This window comes from Onychomys torridus, unplaced genomic scaffold (genome assembly GCF_903995425.1).
Source record: "Onychomys torridus unplaced genomic scaffold, mOncTor1.1, whole genome shotgun sequence".
In the NCBI taxonomy this organism is placed as follows: Eukaryota; Metazoa; Chordata; class Mammalia; order Rodentia; family Cricetidae; genus Onychomys; species Onychomys torridus.
Window position 1 is genome coordinate 3,082 of NW_023412169.1, and position 21,509 is coordinate 24,590.

The 21,509-nt window shown below is 39.8% G+C and overlaps 1 pseudogene; it reads right to left on the reverse strand.

Annotated features, from left to right (window-relative positions):
- Positions 1-3,398: 3,398 nt before the first annotated feature.
- On the reverse strand, positions 3,399-4,337 carry LOC118575534 (annotated as a pseudogene).
- Between the last annotated feature and the right edge of the window lie 17,172 nt (positions 4,338-21,509).

The window sequence follows — 21,509 nt, forward strand, 5'->3', positions numbered from 1 at the left end:
AGGATCAGTTAAAGGTATGAGTCATTTTGGTGAACATTTTAGGAAGAATCTCCAAATTGCTTTCTATAGTTTCCTTTTTTTTTTAACTTTTATTTGTTCTTCATGATTCTCATATCATGCATCCCGATCCCATTCATCTTCCCATCCCTTCTTTTCCACCCTCTTCCCTTGCAACTTTGCCCCCCACCATAGGATAAAATAAAATGTAAGAGAAAAACATCTCACCACACAAAATAACCTTTTGTCCATATATCTTTTCTTGCAAGTGTTCATTGCAGACACAATGATCTGTTTTGCGGTCTCTACTTTCTGGTATACTATCTGTACTAGGCCCTCACTGGAACATCTCTTAAATATCCTTTTATTGTCCTATGTCATGGAGATCCTGAAGCTTTATATCTGCATGACTGGTCTCTTACTGTACTCCAGCAGATCATAGATGGAGCAGATGTTGGCGTGGTCCAATTCATACACCTGGTTCTGGATCTGAGTGGTAGCCGGGTTGGTCAGCCTACCAGCGTTTCTTCATCACCACCACATAAGCTCTCCTGGTTAGTTTACCACATGCAACAAGGAGGAAGGGATGGGCCAGTTTTCCTTCTTTCAAGCCCTCAGGGATCTCTCACCCATACCTCAAGCACCAGAACCAGCTCCACTATGTTTCCCAGGCAAAGAAAAGGGCCAGGTCTCCAGAGGGTAAGGGATTGGATCATCACTTCCACCTGTCATAGGTGTTTGAGGAGAGTCAGGGTAGAGCATCTTTCTCTTAACCACACAATCACAAGGCAGACAAGGGGAGAAGGACCAGCTTTCCCACTCTCATGCTGACTGGGCCCAATTGCCAGTGTCCCCAACAAACAGGGTCAGCTCTGTTGTGCTGCCCAGGAGAGGTGTAGGACCAGCTCTCATGAGTACTGCAGCCAGTGAGAGGCAGGGACCTTTGTTCCTAGTGTTGCAGCCAGTTGAGGGGTGGGGCCAACTCTGTGCAGCCCTGTCCTCTGCCTTCCTGGTAACAGGAGCCACGGATAGTAACACAGAGCCTGGCTGCACTGCGACCAAGGACAAAGACATGGGTCTTGGCAGCAGTCCAGGCCTAGACATAAACATGACCAATGGTGACAGCCAAGCTACCTCCCTCCCCACTCTGTTCCTCACCACCTCACCACTTTAGATCTTCTCTCAGCATAGGATATGAACCATTCTGTCTCTCTCTCTCTCTCACTCCCATATCACACCATGTATTTGCTCACACTGACAGTGCCTGACCACCTGGCTTGTGGGTCTCCCTCTCCAATTCAGTCTTAACAGCACTGGGCCGGGTTGTGTTTTACCCTTCTACAGCTGTCTTCATCTGATAGTCACTTGCAAGTGAAAACTTAGTTTTCTTCCAGGGACTCCCACTCTCAAGGGTAGATCCTGTGCTCAGTGGTAAATGGCAAGCGAGAAACAAACTCAACAGAATCTTTGAAGGTTCTTTGTCAGATAATGTTGAATTTTGTTTTGTCTTAATTTTACCTTGAAAGTCCTTTGTTTATATAGTACCATATATTCTCGCCTCTACTTTTGTATTGCCTTGAGATTCCTGTGTGGCTTGTGTGTCTCCACATCTTTATGTGTTCTTGTGCTTTTCTTTGCCTCTTTTTCTTCTCTTGAATTTGATCTCTTCCAATTACTTTTTCTGTTTTGTCTTTCTATAGCTAATTTTATTTTATTATTAAAACTTATATACCTACTTGTTTTCTAAGGGCAAAGAAAAAAAGGTGTGGATCCTGATGAGAAGGGACAAGGGAGGGATTTCGATTGAATGGGAACAGAAAACTCTAACCAGGATTTATTATATGGAAAAAATATTTTTTCCAATTAAAAGAATTTGAAGTAATATAGTTATAATGATGCATATTTGTGATCCCAGAGCTGGAGATAGAGATGACAGAATCCCTGGGGCTATCATCTTGGCTTATTTGGCAAGACCAAGGACACTGAGAGATGGTTTCACAAAAACAAATCGAATGGCTTCTGAAAAGAAGAACTAAGTATCTCCTGGCACACACACACACACACACACACACACACACACACACACACATCCTTCATCAGTGCACACACACATGCAAACACAGCCTTCATCTCTGCACACACACATTCGCACATTATAGTGATATTTTATTTGTACTAAATGTGATTTTATATGTATATTAATAAAGTAGCCTTGGGGTCAGAGCAAGCCATAGCAGAACCTGGGCAGTGGTGGTGCATGCCTTTAATCCCAGCACTTGGGAGGCAGAGCTAGGCAAGATCTCTGTGTGTTCAAGGATACAGCCAGCATGGCGACACATGCCTTTAATCTCAATACCAACCATAGAAAACCTGGAGGTCTGTACAGACAGGCAGTGAAGAGGAGGTCATGTGGTTGGGTTTAAGACTGATGAAAAGACAGAACAGAAGGTCTATAAAAAAGAAAAACACAGGAAGTAGGTCTCTCTTGCAGAGGAAAGACAGAGCAGCAGTGAAGGGTAATGTTTTCAGCTCTCAGCTATTGCTCTGACCTCTTGGATTTTAACTCTGTAATTGGCTTTGTGTTTCATATTTAACAAGACAGTTACATCTACAACACATCCTTCATCTATGCACACACATCCTTCACCTGTGCATACACACATCCTCCATCTGTTCACACATCACAAAACCCATATTGTACATCATGTATGAGCATATAAAAATTTTTATTAAACAACAATATTTTAATAAATGTAGATTAAATGAAGTAGAAATAAACAGGCACATGAAATTTTCATATAAGATTCACTCATTAAGTGACTGTGATAAAAATTTAAATTCACATTATTTTTATGGATACACAGAAATGATAATTAGGAAAAAATTAAAGCTACAATATGATATTTAAACTATTCTTGATGACTTAGAGTAAATTAAACATTGAAAAAGCTTGAAAAGTCACTATCAATAAGGAGCTTCCTTTAGTAACCTTAGCATCTAGGGAACATTGATGACATAAAATGAAAAGGAGATTCTAAGGGAATTCCTTTCAAAGTATCAACTTGTGCTGCACAATGAACAACAGGACTCTATACTATTTGGCAGCAGAAACATAAAAGCATGTATATAAATTATACCACAAATCTTGTTTCAATCAAATGAATAATCTTACTTTGCTACTTGAAGTATGAAACAGGTTAACAAGAATCTTTTTTTAATAAAAAATATAATTGCAAATGACCAGCAAGACTCCTTACAATCATCTGTAACTCCAGTTCCAGGGTATCCAATAACCACTCCTGACCTCATTGAGGACCAGGAGTGCACACCTACATACATCACTGCAAAACACTAATGCCCTCAACTAAATATTTTTTGAAGGAAGAGAAAAATTGCCCTTTTTAAGAAATTTGGTGGCACATTGACCACAAGCTTTTGAGCATATTGATTATTCTGTTATCAGAACTGATTTGTACCAAAGGAGTAATTGTGGGATAGACATTCATCATAAACTTCTGAACAGTCAGGATGACTGAATCGTACTTCCATAACAGGACTGAGGTGCATGAGATGATGAAGTCCACCCAGTACATGACCACAAAGAAAACCACCAGTAGCAAGATGGTCTGGGTGGCCCTCTTCTCAGGGGATGCTCTCATGTGGCTGATGCTGTGAAGATGCTTGCATTGCCTCTGATGTCTGAACAAGATAATCACCATGTATGCACTTGTGGTCAACATAACTCCTACAAGAAAGACATCTCTGAAGACTGTCACTGTTAAAATCAGTGACCTGGTGATGTAGTTCATGGAGAAGAGTGAGCAATATTTGGTGATCTTCATCTGGTTGCTCTCTGTCACATTGGTAAAGCCAACAACATAGAAGATACAGCTACTAGTGAATGACAAATTGAAAGACCAAATATAGAAGAAAGCATTGGTTGTGTATGTTTTTAGTTTATGTTTAAATTTTGCCAACAATGATGTGTTGGGACTGATAGTGACAGCCTGGAATACACTCAAGAGGCAGGTCAGGCAGATGGAGAGGCCTCTCATCACCCTGCTTATGTAAAAAGTTGCCTTACATTTGAAGTCATTCTCAAAGTTCAGTGACTCAAATAAGTCTGTAAGCCAAAGGTCCCCTCCAATGAGGACCATCACTATATGGATGAAGGTCAGTTGACAGGAGATCAGGTCCATGGGCTTAAATCTATGAGCTAGGTTTATGACAGTGTAGAAAAAAAGGAGAGACATATTGGCTAGGACTCCAAAAACAGTTTGGAAATTAAGGATATTCTTTATTAAGGACATAAGTGGAAAGTGTATTCATCTTAACATCATGGTGGAAATATAATTCATATACCTAGAAAAATAATAGAGTGTACATCAAACTTGTGATTCAATGGTCAGTAGTCAACATCATCATTCTTGTTTAACTTATTCTTAATTAACCTGTCTCTTTAACATTTGATGTTCTAGACTGGATAACATATACATCTCCATGTATCTACCTGTACGTATAGCATAATAGAGATAATAAAGGCGTCCACAGTCACATCCTTCTATACAGAATATATACTTTGTGTGCCTGTAACGCACCTAGGTGTCATGCCTTAGAAATCCAGTCCTATTGATTTACATTACCTCATTTTATAGTTAACACCTAAAACAGAAGTGATAAACCCAGAATATTAATCACATTTTTATAACCAATTAAACTTATGTTGACCTGGAAAATATTCACAAAAGAAATTCAAAAGAGTGAGGTAAGCCAATCTCTCTTTGCAAACTTTAATATGCTCTATTTTCAAGGATAGTGCAAATTATATTTTGACTCAATTCTAATAGAATCACAGGGTTAATTCATGATAATCTGACTATTTTAATCAGCAAAATACCCCATCACCTTTTGGAACACTCCACTTCCAGTTTAAAAAACTGACTTAGTCTGGTGATCAGATGGCCAAACACCCTAACAGTCAGGAAAAGCTTGATTTAGTAAAGGTATAGACTCATCTCAATTGCCGGAGACAAACATCTGATTCTCCCACCAACATATTTTTACAGTAGCTGTACTGTGATGGCCTGTGTTTATAAAAAGCTCCGGTATACAAGCTGGAGAGATAGCTCAGATCTCCTGCAGACTGAACAGACTACCACCGTGTAACACATGCTAAGACTGTGGCTACTCCCTGAGACAGAGCCCACTAGCACCAATTGGACGAAGGGCTGCTCCCTAAGACAAAAAGTCCATCAGCATTAACTAGACCAAGAGCTCCCACCAGACCAAGAGTATCAATCAGACCAAGAGATGTTCCCTCAGACACAGCAAATGGTACTGGCATAACTGGATGTCAACATGCACAAGATTGCAAATAGATCCATATCTGTCACCATGCACAAAACTCAAGTCCAAGTGGATCAAAGACCTCAACATAAATCCAGTTACACTGAATTTTATAGAAAAGAAAGTAGGAAGTAGTCTGGAACAAATTGGCACAGGAGACCACTTCCTAAATATAACATCTGTAGCACAGACACTGAGAGCAACAATTAATAAATGGGACCTCCTGAAACTGAGAAGCTTTAGTAGAGCAAAGGACACAATCAATAAGACCAAACGACAGCCTACAAAATGGGAAAGGATCTTCACCAACCCCACATCTGACAGAGGGCTGATCTCCAAAATATATAAAGAACTCAAAAAGCCAGACATCAAAATACTGAACAATCCACTAAAAAAATGGGCTACAAGTGCTTAACAGAAAATTCTCAACAGAAGAATCTCAAATGACTGAAAGGCATTTAAGGAATTGCTCAACATCCTTAGTCATCGGGGAAATGCAAATCAAAACAACTCTGAGATACCACCTTATACCTGTAAGAATAGCTAAAATCAAAAACACTGAAGACAGCTTATGTTGGAGAGGATGTGGAGCAAGGGAAACACTCCTCTACTGTTGGTGGGGATGCAAACTTGTATAGTCACTCTGGAAATCAGTATGGTGGTTTCTCAGAACATTGGGAATAATTCTTCCTCAAGACCTAGTTATACCACTCTTGGGCATATACCCAAAGAATGATCAATCATACCACAAGGACACATGCTCAACTATGTTCATATCAGCATTATTCATAACAGCAAGAACCTGGAAACAACCTAGAGGTGCCCCTCAACTGAAGAATGGATAATGAAAATATGGCACATATATACAATGGAGCACTACTCAGCAGTAAAAACAATAATATAATTAAATTTTCAGGGAAATGGATGGAACTATAAAATATCATCTTGAGTGGGGTAACCCAGATGCAGAAGGACAAACGAAATATGAGGATGGGATGGTCAGATTGTGACCCACAACTCCAGAGAGGCTAGCTAACAGGGAAAGACCCTAGGATGGACACATGGATGACCCTGTGAAGAAAAACTGGATTAGATCTACATGAGTGGACTGGGTGTGTGTGTGGGGGGGGTGATAGCAGAGGGCAAGGAGTGGGGGATGAGAACATAGGGAAGTTGGCGGATCAAGCTGGAACAGGGACAGAGTGGGGGGGGGGACAGGCAGGGAGATACCATCATAGATGGGGACATCATGGGAATAGGAAGAGGCAGGGTGCTGGGAAGGCTCTCAGGAATCCACAAGGTTGACCTCACCTTGGTCTGCTGGCAGTGGTCCAGAGGGTGCCTGGACCTGTCTACTTTGGTGACCAGCCTAGCAAATAACCTAGCTGTCATCATAGAACCTCTGTGCAGTGACTGATGGAGGCAGATACAGAGATCTACAGCCACACACCAGGCTGAGCTCTGGGAATCCAACTGATGACAGAGAGGAGAGATACTGCAGATGAGGGATGTTGTGATCATGATTGGAGGATGTGCAGAGATGACTGGTCACATTAGTGCAAGCCCATGAACTGTGGACTGGTGGCTGTGGAGACCCCATGGGACTGAACTAGGACCTCTGGATACAGAAGACAGTTGTTTGGTTTGAACTGTTTGGGGGGCACCCAGGAAGGGGGATTGGGATCTGTCCCTGGTCTGTGGGCAGGCTTCTGGATCCTGGTGACTGTGATATGACACCTTACACAGTCTTGGTGCATTGGGAAGGGGCTTGGACCTGCCTAGGCTCAGTGTGCTGGGCTCTTCTGACTCCCCATGGGAGACCTCGATTAGGGGGATGTGGGGATGCAGGGTGGCTTGCGAAGAAGGGCTGGGGGGGTGAGAGGAGAGAGGAGGGGCCTCAATGGATAGCATGTGGAGTAAGTAGAAAATTTCTTAATAAAGAAAAATTAAAAAAGAAGATAAAAGGAAGTAATCTAAAATGTTCTTTTCCTTAGCTCAAAGATATACAATCTGTGTATTTCCTATCTATTGATTTTTCAGTGTTTATAACATACAGATTATGATGCATCTCCTAATTCATCATGTGGCATCTTCCTCTGGAGCTCACCTAGCTGAGACTTAGCCACAAGCGACCATAGTTACCATGGCTACAAAGTGAGTTGTTAACATATACATGCACTGGGAAATGTTATTTTTTTATTTGAAATAAATTGCAGTGCTGGGGGCTCTCATATCAATTTAAGTTACAGTATTTAGTTTTCAGTACTAAAACACAAAGTATAACCATAAATATTCCTAATATGAAGAAGCCAGCACTGTTAAATTGACCCACACCTAAAGTCCAAGCAGTCTTCAGGCAGCTGTCTGGAAAGATGGGCAACAATAGAAACCAAGAACTGCTTTATGCATAGCTCTACAGTCTTCTGAGAAACATCATTTTACCCCTTCATTATCACAATGTTTGATTTTGAACTGTCTTGACTTATAAACTTATGGTGATCTTTGTACTCTTCTTGTATAGATAATGCCATAATGAACACACAAATATATTAGATAAAACGTTTCATTTTCATTTTTACCACAGTTAGTAAAGACCAAAAGGCATTGGGACTGCTCAGAGAGAACATGGAGTGATTGTGTGACTTTTAGTTGACAAGACACATGGTATTGGCTGATGCACTGTCCACTGTCAGCAACATTAATAAGTCTTCAGGAATCTCAGGAAGGTGAAGACCTTAGCCACTCAAATTAGTTCCATGAAATATATAATGACAGCAGGAATAAATAGTGATTATTTTTAATGAGCTATTAGTTCATCACTGTTACCTGATACACAAATAATTTTAATGCACAACTTATTCTTCAGAAATCAGTTTAGCACAGGTGAAATGGAAACACACAGACACTGACTAGAACATTACATTTTCACATTATGATCCAGTTTCCCTGAGAGGAAGCAGCAGCAGCAGAATGTCACTGCAGCCTGTGGGGAAGCAGTCACACCACAGCTTGATCACATGTCACACGGTTAAGTCTGGGAAAGATCTGAAAATGTTCACTGTAAGTGTGTGTGTGTGTGTGTGTGTGTGTGTGTGTGTGTGTGTGTGTGTGTAAGAGATACAGATTAAGAGAGAGAGAGAGAGAGAGAGAGAGAGGATCTAAACCTGTAGTGCAGACTGACTCCAATCAAACTCACATTGCTCCTACCTTCGCCTTCAAAGTGCTGGGATCACAGGTGTGTGCCATCACACCTACTTCCATTATCCATTTGAGTCTCCTGTATGCATTAGTAAATGAGATCCCAACAAATAAAAATGGACTTATGGCATTCAGCACCTAAACTAAATTGACTTCATATTTTTTATGTATGCATATTTATTTAATGAGCAATTATATTTTGTAACTACTAGGGATTTTCACTTTCAATAATTTTATACTATTGGAGATTTGAAGTTAGCTTTTCATTGCTAATGAAATGCTTACTCAATATTATATCAATATCAATGTTACAAAGATCAATTTACAAACTTGAAATATTAAAACTTAAATTATTTTAATTAAAGCATTCAATATCCAACTGAAAATATTCCAGTTTACATTCTTGTAAGGATAACTTTACAAGGATTTAGTAAATAAGTAAGGTAAAATATCCAGATATTTTTTAAATACCCAGAAAATATATACTTTATTAGAAATCACTGAAATAGAATAAACAATATATGTAAAACTTATTTCTACATTGTTAAGAACATAAATAGAAACTTTTCTCAGAATTCCTAAGTAGATGCAAACTTCATAGTACAGAAAATTACTGATAAATTCTCAATTAGTTAATATTTGTTGTAGAATTCTGGCTTAAGTTTAACATAAATAAACGTATTGTCAGTTAACTTGAGAAAAGTAGTTAAACGACAAAAACAAAATATCATTTCAGTGTAGTCTAGTATTATAAATGTAGTCCAGAAAACAAATAAATGTGGGTTCTCTGTTTTGTACCCTCTAAGTTTTTTCTTTTTTCTTTTTTTTTTTAGCTGAGGACCAAACCCAGGGCCTTGCTCTTGCTAGGCAAGTGCTCTACCACTGAGCTAAATTCCCAAGCCCTCCTCTAAGTTTTTTTTAGGTATTTTATGACAGGAATGGAAGATTAACACAATTGGCATTAGCTAGATGAAAAGACGTTTTTAGAATTTTTAGACTATGCACTCAGGATAATGTGTAGTTGATATGCACTTAAAATATTCCATTTGGGGTTAATTTTTACTTATGTACTAGTGCGTGTTCATTGTAAAAAGTGGAGTATTTCGAGATAATTTCATTCACTATATTATATCCATCCATCATCTTTCACCCTATTAGCCTTTCCTGTCTCTATCCACACATCTGTTAGGTCCTGTCTACTTTCCAATAGCCCACCTACTCTCACATATATTATATTTAGCAGTCATAGTGAGTTAAATCTATGTTCTTTTACAAATTATTACAGTGATAGTTTATGTCTACAAGTATCTGTTGTGTTTGTTTCTGATACAGTAGTACTCAAAAATAAAATTCTAAGCAGAGAATATCCAATCTTTTTTTTGTTTGTTTGTTTTTTTTGTTTTTTGTTTTTTGTTTTTTTTCCGAGACAGAGTTTCTCTGTGTAGCTTTTGCCCCTTTTTCTGGATCTTGCTCTGTAGACCAGGCTGGTCTCAAACTCACAAAGATCCACCTAGCTCTGTCTCCCAAGTGCTGGGATTAAAGTCATGTGCCACCACTACACGGCCTAATCATTTTATTACAGAAAATCCTGCTGTATTCCAGCACTTACAGCTCTCACTATTAATGAATAGAAAAGCAAACACTCACCTGGCCAGACCTCTGAGAAACATCCATGTAAAGTGAAGCCCTAAGAAGCAGTTATAAGGAAGAAATGTCATCAGCTTATCTCTCTCTAGACACTTAATTATCATGTCATCTATAGAGGGCACTTCTGACCTTGAGGTTGTTAGATAATTGTATCATCAAATGGAACAGTGAACTTTCCTAATTCTAGGAAAACAGTGGAGTGGGAACAGCTGAGCTCTGGGTTTCCCATGTGTGAGTTACTCTCCCAGGCCATATCTGTCTGTGTGGATGAGCTGATCCCAGTCCTTGTGGACAAAACAAAAGGAAAATTAATGATGTCCCATTTAAAAGAAGTAGAAAAACATTTTCACTTCCCCAAGGTATCCTTCCTGCTTCCAAAACATTCCTGATAGCCTCTATACTTACTTGATAGTGTCTTCAGAGTCTCATCTGGAAATTATCAGCACTTTTGCTAAAATTAGGAAATGTGCAACCGAGCCACATAACCTTCAACCTACAGTCAGTCCTCCTGTGGGATGTGCTGAGGTAACACTGTGGCCTAGAGATTGAGGGAATGGCTGACCAATGACTGTTCAAGACTAAAACCTGTGCCAGAAGAGTAAGCCCAAACCTGACACTCCTGTAATCATCAGGACCCACAGGCTAATTGATTCAGAGATCTGGGATAGAACCAAACATGACTGGAGAAAAAAAATGTCAATATAATGATGCCTAACATTATTGTGCTATCCACCTAGATTGCTGCCTAGCCCAATAGTCATCAGAGAGGCTTCCTCCAGCAACTAATGGAAACAGATGCAGACCCACAGCTACACATAAGGCAATAATGAAGAAGAAAAGAAAAAGAAACTTGTATAGTTAAAACCTGTGCTTTGCTTATTCAAAGGGAAATATTCAAAAATTTTCTATGTTATCTAAAATAAACCCAAATCAGAGATTCTACGGTCACTAGACAGGGACTAAGATATGAATCACAGGAAAGATGATCTAAATCGTACCAGAGCTGAGGTGGTTTACATGAGATATCCCCAGAGTCTTGGGAATTTGAACACTCAGTTTCCATTTGATGTTGCTGTATGCGGTTAAGGATTTTTCTATTCTTTACTATTAAAAATTCAGAAGTCAGATATTGGGGTGAGAACCTGAATGATCAGAGAAGTGGAGAAATGACTATTGACCTCTCTCTATCTCTTTATATATATAGCTCTATGCATAGCACAATAATGTTAGGCATCATTACACTGACATATATATATATATATGTATATATATATATATATATATATATATATATCCTTCCCTCCCTCTCTCTCATTCCTAGATCTCATTAATCTGAGACTCTCTAACTCCAGCCCACTACTTCCTGTGTGTCTCTCTCTGTCCTTGGTCCTCTAAACCCTCTATGGCTAATTTTGGTCAGTTAGTAGCTACTTCTGCCCTCTGAATCAAAGCAAATTATATTGCCAGTTTCAGGAACATCATAATATGATCAAAATATCCCACACAAATGGAAAGGTTTAAGAAGTATGGCCTTGATGAAAGAAATATTTCACTGTTTATCCCATCTATAATTCCTGCCTGGCTACTTGCCAATCAGGGTTTTATTAAACTAGTGTACAAACGCATTATCCCACAGCACACTAGAGGCAGGCTGTGAGAGTTTAAAGACTTCTGCTATTTTCAGTTCTTTATGCTTCATGCTTGTGTTTCAAGATGTAAACTCTCAGCTTTCTGCTTCTAACACCATGTCTCCCACATACTGCCATGCCTCCCTGCCATGATGGACTCTGAACCCTATGAAACCATACACCCAACTAAAATCTTCCTTTTGTTAAAAAAAAAATAGGAAGAAAAAAATAAGGAAAATGTCACCTCCTCCAAACACACTTGGGTAAAGAAATCTTTCTTACAGATGGCACAGACATGAGATGATGTAACTATTATCAGTATAGCAGGCTGGGGGCTAGTGGTGTAGCTCAGCTGATAGAGTGCACTCCTAGAAAGCATTTTATATGTGGGATATCATGAAAATATCAAACCTTCAAAATATAGGCACAAGAGAGTCAAGAATCCCAAGTCAGTGGCAAAGATAAGACCTGTGACAAGATCATAAAAAAAAAAAAACTCCTCTAAACTGAGGAAAGACACACCCACAAAAAAACATGAGATGCACACACAGAACTGGTAAAAGACAAAGCAAGAAAATAAAATTTTCAACAAAACCCACACCCAGGTCTACAGTGGAAGATCCCAGGCTCTGAGGAGGAACCATGGTCCTGCCCAGTACCATCATGGACTTAGTGGGAAAAGGAGACCCACACTCAGGCTCAGGGCAGTTTGTCCTGGGCTCCAAGGAGAAAACAAAGGTCTGTCTGATGCTTTGCAGTGCTGGACAGATGGGCACTACTATAGTGAGCAAATAAATGGTGTGGTATGGGGAAAGAGAAACAGAATAGTTCATGTAATATATGCAGAGGTAATCTAAAAGATGGAAGAGTTGAGGAGCAGGCTAATGTGGGTGGGCCATAGTGATGTCTGGGCCAGAGCAGCTACAGGGGGGCTCAAATATGGGTTCATGGCCCTGATGAAGCCACTGTCTGTGATGAGGTCCGTGATTCTTGATACCACCAAAGACTGAGAGGATAGGACTGTACAGACTTGGCTTTGCCCTCTAACTGGATGTTATGCTATGGAGAAGTGGTCCTAACTCTCACCTGCTGAAGCACTCAGGAGAGAGGGTCCTAAACCTCACCTGGGCACCACAATAGAGATGACTCTATTTGCAGGGGCATGGGCGAGGAGGCCCAAAGGGCATGGGCATGGAAGAGCAGGTTGTGCCTGCTATATGGTGAGTGAAAGATTCCTCCCCTTCCCCCTAGCCTACTGCAGCAGGTAAGGGACCTGACCTAACCTCTCACCAGCTGAGGCATTCACAAAACTTGGCCCTGTACCTCTCCTGGGTAGTACAGTAGAGCTGACCCTATGAACAGCTCAGGAATTAACACCTAGACCTCTAATCATCCAAAATCGAGATGCCTAAACACCTATGAAAGAACACAATCAATAACAAAAAAGGCAATATGGCATCACCAGAGCCCAGCAATTCTACAACAGCAAGACCTGAACAATCCAACACAGCAAAGCACAAAAACATGAGCTTAAAAGTTACTTTATGAACATGATAGGCATCCTTAAATAGTATGTGAGCAAATCCTTTAACAAAATTGAGAAAAAGACAAACAAAAAGTTAGTAGATATCAATAAATCTCTAAAAAGAAAACAAAGAAAAGAAAAACAGACAGGTGAAGGAAACTGTTTAAGACTTGAAAATGGAAATATAAGCAATAAACAAAACACAAACAGATGGAATCTTGGAAATGTAAAATATGGGTAAGCAAACAGGGACTACAGATGCAACTTCACCATCAGAATACAAGAGATGGAAAGGAATCTCAGGCATTGAATACATGATAGAGAAAATAAATTCATCAGTTAAAGAAAATGTTAAATCTAAAAATTTCCTGACACAAAACATCCAGGAAATCTGGGACAAAACGCAGAGATCAAACATAAGAATAGTCAGTATAGAAGAGAAGAAATACAGCTCAAAATCACATAGAATATATTTAACTGAATCATAGAAGAAAATTTTCCTGACCTAAATAAGGGCATGTGTATAAAAGTACTAGAGGCTTATAGAGTACCAAGTAGATTGGATCAGAAAAAATGATTTCCCTTACCACATAATAATCAAAACATTAAACATACAGAACAAACACAAATTTTAAAAATGACAAGGAAAATGGCCAAGTAACACATAAAGGCAGGCCCATTAGAATCACATTCAACTCTCATCAAAGATCCTAAAATCCAGAAGAGTCTGGACTGATATCTTGTAGATGATAACAGACCAGCAATGCCAGACAAGACTAGTACACCCAGCAAAACTGTCAATCATCCTAGATGGAGAAATCAAGATATTTCATGACAAAGTCAGATTTGAACAATATCTATCCATAAACTCAGCACTACAGGCAGTACTAGAAGGAAAATTCCAACCCCAGGAAGTTAACAGCACCCACAAAGACCACAGGTAATAGATATTCTCACACCAGCGAAACTCAAAGAAGGGAAACACACACTAAGAGACACACACAGAGACACACACATCGAGAGAGACACACACTATCACAACCATAGACCAAAAACAAACTAACAGAAATTAAGAACCATTGATCATTAATATCACTCACTATCAGTGGACTCAATTTGCTAATAAAAAGGACTGGATACAAAAACAGGATCCATAATTCTGCTGCATACAGGAAACACACCTCTAACTCAAGGACAGATATTACCTAAGAATAAAGAGTTGGAAAAGATTTTGCAGTCAAATGAACCTAAGAAGCAAGCTGGTGTAGCCATCCTAATATCTAACAAAATAGACTTCAAACCAAAATTAATCATAAGAAATTGAGAAGGACATTTCATACTCATCAAAGGAAAAATCAACCAAGATGATGTCTCAATTCTGAACATCTATGCTCCCAATGTAAGGGCACCACAATTGAAAAAAATTTTCTAAGGTTAAAATCACACAAAAACCACACACAATAATGGTGGGAGATTTTCATACCACACTCTTACCAATGGGAAAAACATCCAGACTAAAACTAAACAGAGAAATAATGGAACTAACATATACTATTATTCAAATGGACCTAACAAGTATCTACAGAACATTTCACCCAAACACAAAAGAATGTACATTCCTCTTAGCAACACATGAAACATTATCCAAAATCAACCATATAGTTGGCCACAAAGTTGGTCTCAACAGATACTGAAAAATTAAAATAACCCCCTGCATCTTATTAGACCACCATGGATTAGAGATGGATTTCAGAAACAACAGAAACAAAAGGAGCTTACAACTTATAGAAACTGAACAACTCTCTACTAAGTTACTACTGGGTCAAGGAAGAAATGAAGAAAGAAGTTAAAGACTTCCTAGAATTCAATGAAAATGAATGCACAACATACCCAAACTTATGAGACTGTAACATGAATCTTAAAAGTTCTTATTAACGAGATCAAACCTGAGGCCAGTTAGTTATTGGGGTGAATGCTGGAAGATCAGAGAAGCAGAACAAGCCACAACTACCTCACCTCGCCAGTTCCTCAGCTGATCCTGTTTCCTCAGACTGGAAGCTTCTGGGTCCTCATCCAAATGGGTCTCAGCTGAACTGTGCTGCTCAAAGCCTAAAAGCTTAACCAGCCAAATGCTGCTAGTTTCTGGTCTTCACACCTTATATATCTTTCTACTTTCTGCCCATCACTCCCTGGAATTAAAGGCTCACTTCTTGGGATTAAAGGTGAGTATCACCTCGCCTGGCTATTTCCAATGTGGCCTTGAACTCACAGAGATCCAGACCAGATGTCTGCCTCTGGAATGCTAGGATTAAAGGTGTGAGTGCCACCATTTTCTAGTCTCTGTATCTAGTGGCTGTTCTGACCCCAGATAAGTTTATTAGGGTGCACAATATTTTGGGGAACACACTACCACTACATGGGACAATATGAAAGCAGTGCTGAGAGGAAAGTTCATAGCACTGAGTGTCTTCATGAAGAATTTTGAGAACACTCATACTAGCGACTTAACGGCACACCTGAAAGCTCTAGAACAAGAAGAAGTAGACACCCTAAGAGGAGTAGAAGGCAGGAAATAATCATATTGGGGACTGAAATCAATAAAATATGAACAAAGAGAACAATACAAAGAATCAAGGAAACAAAGAGATGTTTCTTTGAGAAAATCAACAAAACTGATAAACCCTTATCTAAACTAACTAAGGAAGAGAGAGAGAGAGAGAGAGAGAGAGAGAGAGAGAGAGAGAGAAAGAATATTCAAATCAACAAAATTTTTTAAAAAAGAGTGATATAACAGACTCCATGGAAATAAAGAGAATCATTAGATCATTCTTCAAAACCTGTACTCCACAAAATTGGAAAATCTAAAAGAAATGGACAGATAACTTGATAGATGCCACTTACCAAAGTTAAATCAGAATCATATAAACAATTCAAATAGACCTATAAACCCTAAGGAAGCAGAAGAAGTCATCAGAAGTCTCCCAACCAAAAAAAGCCCAGGGCTACATGGTTTCAACACAGAATTCTACCAGACTGTCAAAGAAGAGCTAATACCAATACTCTTCAAATTATCCCACAAAATAGAAACAGAAGGAACATTGTAAAATTCTTTCTGTAAAGCCACAGTCACTCTGATACCCAAACCACACAAAGCACAACAAAGAAAGAGAATTACAGACCAATTTCACTAATGAACATTGATGTAAAAATACTAAGTAAAACACTTGCCAACTGAATCCAAGAACACATCAAAAAGATCATCCATCATGATCAAGTAGTATTCATTCCAGACATGCAGAGATTATTCAACATATGAAAATCTGTCAGTGCAATTCACCAAATAAGCAAACTGAAAGAAAAAAAAAAAAAGCACATGATCATTTTGTTGGATGTTATAAAAGCCTTTGACAAAATCCAACACCACTTCATGATAAAAGTCTTGGAGAGATCAGAGATACAAGGCACATACATAAACATCATACGAACAATATACAGTCAGGCAGCAGTAGCGCATGCCTTTAATCCCAGCACTCCGGAGGCAGAGGCAAGTGGAAATCTGTGAGTTCAAGGCCAGCCTGGTGTACAGAGCAAGATCCAAAACTACAAGCACCAAAACAACACAGAGAAACCCTGTCTCAGGGAAAAACAAAAACAAAAACAATAACAAAAACAAAAAATCAATATACAGCAAACCAATTGCTAACATCAAATTAAATGGAGATAAACTCATAGTGATTCCACTAAAATCAGGAACAAGAAAAGTCTGTTTTCCTTCCCCATCCCTATTCAATATAGTACTTGAAGTTCTAGCTAGAGCAATAAGACACCTGAAGGAGTTCAAGGAGATACAAATTGGAAAAGAAATGAAAGTATCATTATTTATAGATGATATAATAGTATACAAAAGCAACTCCAAAATCTCTACCAGGGAATTCCCACAGCTGTTAAACAGCTTTAGTGAAGGGACTGGATACAAGATTAACTAAAACAAAATCAGTAGCCTTCCTATATACAAATAACAAAGGGTCTCAGAAAGAAATCAGAGAATCAAGACCCTTTACCATAGCTTAAAATAATATATCTGGAGTAATTCTAATCAAGCAAGTGAAAGATCTGTATGACAATAATTTCAAGTCTTTTAAGAAAGAAATTGAAGAAGATATCTAAAGATGGAAAGATCTCCCATGCTCTTGGATCGGTAGGATTAACCTAGTAAAAATGGCCATCTGATCAAAAGTAATCTACAGATTCAATCCAATCCCCATTAATATTCTGCTGCTACTATGAGGACCAGCCTTCAGCAGCTCATGGAATGAAAAGAAGCCAGGGAGTTCATGAACTAATTGCTCAACTTGACTTTTCTATCTGAGGAAGTAAAACTGAATTCTCTGGGGCCAGAATGGGGGCTAAACTAACATCCCTGGTCTGCAAAAAGGGGAAAATATACATACACATCTTTAGTGTCTCTCCATAATCTTCTCTCTCTCTATGTTCTTTATTTCTTTTCTTACTTCAAAAAAGAAACTCAAATGGCAGAGAACCATTCAACTGTTCAACATTAGCAGTGATCAGGGAAATGCAAATTAAAACTACTTTAAAATTTCATCTTACACAACTCAGAATGACCATGTTCAGTATAACAAATGATAGCTGATGCTGTTTATTTGGACAAAACGGAACACTCATCCATTGCCTCTGGGAGTGCAAACTTGTACAGCCACTATGGAAATCAGTCTGGTAGTTCTTCAGGAAGCTGGGAAACCATCCATCTCAAGATCCAGCTACACCACTCTTGAGCATGTATCCAAAGGATGTGTCATCCTTTACAGATACCTGATCAACTATATTCATTGCTGCTCTATTCATAATGCCCAGAAATTTGTGATAAACTTGATGTCTATCAATAGATGAATAAAAAAGTGTTACATTTACACGGTAGAACAAAACTCAGCCATTAAAATAACAAAATCAGGAAATGCACAAGCAAATGGATTAAACCAGAAAAAAAAAAATCATCCTCTGTGAGGTAGCCCAGATGCAGAAAGACAATCATGTACTATATTCACTTTTTATGTATATTTTAGCTGTTGAGTCATTGATTTTAAAAAAGCTATAGTTTATATAAGCACAGAGGTTAGATATAGGGAAAGAGTGGATTTCCCTAGGAAAATGAAATTGAATAGATAGCGATGGATGGATGGGAGAGGCTCTAATGGGAAGATCAAATGGGGAGGGAGAAAAGTGGCGCATGGAAGGGAATGTGAGGAGGAAGAGCTAAAGCTAAGAATATCTGATGGGATATCAGTTACAGTAAGAAGCTTTGTAATCATTCTCTCTCTCTCTCTCTCTCTCTCTCTCTCTCTCTCTCTTTCTCTCTCTCTCTTTCTCTCTAATAGCAAGGGAGATAAGACCCAACTGGATATCACTCATCACCAAATGAAACTTCCAGAACTGGGAATGGGTTATATCCAATTGAGTTGTTGACTGAAGCAGTCCCACATGAACCTCTGAACAACACAGGCTATTGCCAATGCTATTCGTTGCTCTTTATCCAATGATGGTAAGGCCCTATTGCTTAATAAAACACATACACATCTCATGGTTCTGGACCCAGGAGGTAGATGGGTTGATTAGCCTGCCAGTGTTCCTTTATTATCACCACCACTGTGAGCTTTCAAGCACTGCCCTGGGTAGTTTACACCATGCAACAAGGAAGAATGGATGGGGCCAGTTGTCCTGCGTTCATGCCCTCCGGGCAGACTCACCCACACCTACACCACCAGAACCAGCTCTACTATGTTTCCCAGGCAAAAAACAGGGCCAGGTCTGCAGCAGGTAAGGGGCTGGAACATCTCTTCCACCTGCCATAGGTGGTCGGGGAGAGTCCAGGGAAGGCATCTTCTTCTTACCCACACTATCAAAAGGTAGACAAGGGGAGTAGGACCAGCTCTCCTATTCACATGCCTTCGGGGCCTGATCACCAGTGCCCCCAGCAAACAGAGTCAGCTCTGTTGTCCTGCCCAGGAGAGATGTAGGACCAGTTCATCTGAGTGCTGTAGCAAGTGAGAAGCAGGGACCTTTCTACCTAGTGTTACAGCCAGTGAGGGGTGGGGCCAACTCTGTGCAGCCCTGTCCTCTCTGCCTTCCTGGTAACAGGAGCCACGGATAGTAACACAGAGCCTGGCTACAGCAGAACCATGGACACAGACATGGGTCTTGGAATCAGCCCTGGCCCAGACATCACCATGACCCAAGGTGGCAGACAAGCTACCCAACTCTCCCTGCTCTTCACCACCTCACCACTTCAGATCTGCTCTCAGCACAGGATATGAGCCATTCTCTCTCTCTCTCTCTCTCTCTCTCTCTCTCTCTCTCTCCCATAGCCCACCATATATTTGATCACCATAATAGTGCCTGACCACCTGGCTTGTGGGTCTCCTACTGCGATTCAGTTTTAACAGCACTGGGACGGGTTGTGTTTTCGCCTTCTACAGCTGTCTTCATCTCACAAGATTGAGTCTGTATGATAATGAGTGTTCAGAAACAGGTAATTCCTGGGGGGCACTCACCAACCTAAGACAGAGGGCCTGTGTGGCCTGGACAGTTGTCTCCATGACAGGTAAGGTGACCTGCTGATGTCCCACGCAACCTAAGTCAGAAGCTCATTTTTTAGTAAAAAGAAGGGACCTGTAGGGCCCTGGCCCCCCATTTTGGGTAGCTGTGGCCTTGCTTGCTGACCTTGACCAGATGTCCTCTCTATGCTCATTTCCTGCCAGTTCTTTCTTACTGAAGGAAATCAGCAGAGGTTCTTTGTTCATGTATCCTGCATTTGGTGTAAACAGCTTAGATGTAAGAATGTAGAACATTGGTAGCAAACTTCTGCCCTCCAGGGTCCCCCCATTGTGCTGTATTTAAGGCCTCCTCCCTCCTTCAATAAATGGCATTCTACATTCTGCTGGAGCAAATAACCTGCTGTCTCTTGCCTCTGTTTTTCAATCCACAGCCCCTCACTCAAACATGAACAGGTGAACAGGTGGTGGTAGTGTGGGCGATACTGCAACAGACACATAGAAATTATGATTAGGACACAAAGCTACAATAGGATCTTTAAACTATTCTTTATTTACACTAAAATAAACATTAAAAAAGCTTAAAAAGTCACTATCAACAAGGAGCTACCTTGAGTAACCTCAGAATCTAGGAAACATTTATAACATAAAATAAAAAGAAGATAGTAAGGGAATGCCTGTCAAAATATCAACTTATGCTATACAATGAACAAAAGGACTCTATACTATTGGCAGCAGAAACATAAAAGAATGTATATAAGTTATACCATAAATTTTGTTTTAATCAAAAGTATAATCTTACTTTGCTACTTGAAATATTAAACAGTTTTTAAAAGAATACAATTGCAAATGCACCAGCAAGACTTCTTATAACCATCTGTAACTCCAGTTCCATTTCTGACCTCTGTGGGGACCAGGAGAGATCATACATATATGATAGCAAAACACTCAGGCACTTAACTAATACATTTTTTAAAAGAGAAAAATTGCCCTGTTTAAGAAATTTGGTGCCATATTTGTTGGTTAAGTGGCAGCACTCATGGCTGGGCGTCATCCATGGCGTCCATGTCGATGGATGTGAGTGCTGGATATGTCAGTGACAGAAGAGTCACGAGCCATGGTTATCTTTCTAGAGCTTTATTGGGAGAGAAAGGAAGAGAGAGGGAGACAGACAGACAGACAGACAGACAGACAGAGAGAGACAGAGAGAGAGACAGAGAGAGAGAGACCATGCGGAGCCGGGAGAGTATGGAAGGAGAGAGTACAGAAAGAGCACAGAGGGCATGCCCGCATTTTAGGCTGGCACACTGTCGCAGGCTGGAGACATAATTAAGGACATAATCCTTACATCCCAGATTTTCACTTATTATTTTAAAAAAGCAGGTAGATGGGAATAGGGGCATCGTTTCTCTCAAAAGCTGCTTCAAGCTGACTGTTGGACATCAGTTGGCTCTTGGGGGAGTCTTCTGAGGTAGACAGGCATTGTGGGATACTGTCTGCCATCCCTTTGCTCTGGAGACATGTATCCCTCTTGGCTGTGGCTGGGAACCTTCTGTCTGACAAGATACTGGTGACACAGATAAAAGCTTAGAGAGAAAA